Below are 3520 nucleotides of genomic sequence, written 5' to 3'. Positions count from 1 at the left end.
AGTATGTCTTCTAGAGCAAGGGACATAAAAGAAAGGATAAACAAATGGGACTTGATCAAGATAAAAAGATTTTCATGGCTAAAGAAAACATCAACAAAATGAAAACAGAACCAATTGTATGGGAAAATATATTTTCAAATGATACCTCAGATAAGGGTTTGATCTCCAAAGTATATATATAGAACTCACATAACTCCACTCCAGGAAAACAAACAATCTAATTAAAAAATGGGCAAAGGATCTGAACAGACACTTCTCCAAGGAGGGCATACAGAAGGCTCAGAAACAGGTAAAACAATGCTCAACATCACTAGCCATCAGAGAGGTGCAAATTAAAACCACAGTGAGGTATCACTTCACATCAGTCAGAATGGCCATCATAAACAAATCAACAAACAGTAAGTGCTGGTAAGGGTGTGGAGAAAAGGAAACCCTAGTACACTGTGGGTAGGAATGCAGACTGGTATAGTCACTGTGGAAAACAGTATGGAATTTCTTCAAAAAACTAAAAATGGAACTGCCTTTTGACATAGCAATTCCACTGCTGGGATTATACCCTAAGTATCCTGAAACACTAATTCAAAGGAACCTGTGCACCCCAATGTTCATAGCAGCACAATTTACAATAGCCAAATGCTGGAAACAGCCTAAGCGCCCATCGCTAAATGACATGATCAAAAAACTGAGGTACATTTCATAGAGTGGATTACTACACAGTAGAAAGAAAAAAGGAGCTCCTACCCTTCATGCCAGCATGGATAGAAGTAAAGAGCATTATGGTAAGTGAAATAACCCAGGCAGTAAAAGACAAATATGCTGTGATCTCACCTATAAGTGGAACCTAATCAACAAAACAAACAAGCAAGCAAAATATAACCAGCAACATCAAAATACAGAACAAACTGACAGTGACCAGAGGGGTGGGGGGAGGGAGATCATGAAGGAAAGAAGGGAAAGGGTCATAAAGGATAATGTATAAAGGACTCATGGACAAATCCAAAGAGGAGAAGGATGGAAGATTGGAGGTGGGGGGAGGTGGAGTGGAGGAAAGTAGTGATGGGAAAATGGAGACAACTGTACTTGAACAACAATAAAAAAATGATAAAGAAAAAAATACCCTATCTCATTTACTTTAGAATAATTTTTTTCACTTCTTTTAACTGTTCAACATATATATACATACATATATAGATATGAGTATATATGTACATATATTATATATATACATTTATACACACATTTGCTTTCAGATGTATTCATTACATGTAAATTTTATATACTTTTATATATAAATTTATATATATGTGGATATATATGACATGTATCTTATTTCTCCAATGAAAGAGCAAATTACATCTGGTAAATTTTTTGACCTCACTAAAACACTCTTAATTGATATAATCCTCAGTTCAAAGCTAATTTTCAATAATAACTTAGTGACTTTAATTGATTTTTGTTTGAAGTGCCTTATCATATAAAGAATACTATACAGAGCATTTTCCTTTTAGAATAATTTAAAGTATTTAAGGCATGCAGTGAGAAGGCACACTGGGGCATTAAAGACAGAAACTGCATTCAAGGTGGTTAACACAGCAATCTTAAGAATCAGATACAGCATGTAGTCCATAAAATAGTAGATTATCATGAAATAAATGAGTCAATTATTAATTAAAAAGTGAGTAACAGCAATTTAGGGAGACCTAATTTCATACTAAAAATGACTCCTGCCAAAAAGCCTTTTCATCTTTAAGGAAACAAATGATCGTTATTAGGTGTCTATTAAACATTGTTACTATCAAATGATGAATTTTGGAAATGGGAAGTTATCTCCATGTACAGCTCCTCTTATTTTTATTACTATACTGTCCAAATTGGAAATAATAAATTATCAATATTTTGCAGACCCTGCAAGGTCATGGTTCAATTTAAACACTCATTAACTCTTGTTTATTTTTTCCAACATATATGTCAATGTTCACTACCAAACTGCAGATTAATAAGAACAATTGATGGTTGGAGCTAGACACACACCATTAAAATTAGAACTGGGCTAAGTTATTTTAAACAAAATAAAGTGTAGCCAGTGGAACCAAGGTGAGACTCTAATATATAAACAAATTGTAGAATTCTCATAGCCTCTCATAGACTCAGGTTCTCTTCCCCTCCTGCCCCAGGGGCCCGTGCTGGATTGCAAGTTCCCTTAAGGCATAAGTGCAGTGATTTGCATATTTAAATTTAACCCAGTGCCTAATACATTATTTAGTGAAAAGTATAGCTTGTTGAAATTGTCAATCTGATTTCCAAAGATTTAAATATATTATATTTTTATAGATTGCCTAATACTAAAGTGTTTCTTTTTTCAAAGTGTGTGATAAAATGTGTGACGATATATATAATTTGCATAATAAAAATGAGAGAGGGGATTTCCATTATTAGCACAGTACTTCATGAACATCAAGTGACACCAGAAAATCTCCTGTGTGGAGGTCATTGATTCTTCACTCATGAGAGACAACATAAAGAACATTCTCTTTCAGCATTCTCTTTCTCCAAGCCACAGGAGTACAGTACATGTAAGTTCAAAGAGATGGGACAAAAATCTATGGTGTCCTTCCACTAAGGCATTTTACCTGATAATCAGATATTTAGAATTTAAAAAAAAAACTATTAGAAAGGCTTTTAAGTCAGAGAGGCATATATTGGGTTTTCCACAAATGGTGATGTAATCAGTATGATATGAGTTGAGAACATTATTTGAGAGCAATAATGAGTTGTGAGTTTTGCCTTGTTTTTTATTAGATAAATCTTTCCATTAGACTTCATTATTCACTATTACTTATAAGTTTGTTGTGAAGATTAAACAACTTAATACTTACAAGGTAAAGAATACATAAATTTGTTGTGAGTATTAAATTAGCAAAGTAGTAAATCATCTACCTAATGACTATAATTAGATTATCTACTGCCTAGTAGCTCTGAAGGATGTAATTTCCATTTAGTATCTCTCTCACACTTTTTTACTAATAGTTTTGTTACAGAACCCCACCAATGCTGTTCTGAACAGCTGAGGGGTTCAAATGTTCACTGCCAAGAAGCCTGACACCTGATGGAAAAGGAAAGGGTTGTTTATTTGGGTTATACAAATTTACAATAATGGCAGATTTCTGCTGTTAAATCCCATTCCCTTCAAAAATGCTCTAAAGCACATAATCCTGCCTCCCTTTGCCAAACCTGGCCAGTCTCAGAATACACCAGTCAGAGATACCATCTTTCAGAAAAGCAGAAGTCTGCAATGAAGCATTCCCAGTCACAGCTCAGCTCCAAACATCTCTCACAAATTTGGGTGACTAAGCAGGTCCCATGCAGCTTCATCAGCTCTGACAACTCACCAGACTTCTGGCTTTTAGAACTCCTCTTTCTTACTCCAGACCACGTGGCTTCTCCCTCTTCTCTTTCAGGCCACCCTCATTTAAATGCTTGGCCCAGAACTTCTTATGCAACCTCATATCCAGCCTCTCTT

Source organism: Sturnira hondurensis, unplaced genomic scaffold (assembly GCF_014824575.4).
Source record: "Sturnira hondurensis isolate 20B ecotype Veracruz unplaced genomic scaffold, ASM1482457v3 Scaffold0008908, whole genome shotgun sequence".
Classification (NCBI taxonomy): domain Eukaryota; kingdom Metazoa; phylum Chordata; class Mammalia; order Chiroptera; family Phyllostomidae; genus Sturnira; species Sturnira hondurensis.
The sequence above is the reverse complement of the archived record's forward strand: the minus strand, read 5'-3'. Positions refer to the sequence as shown.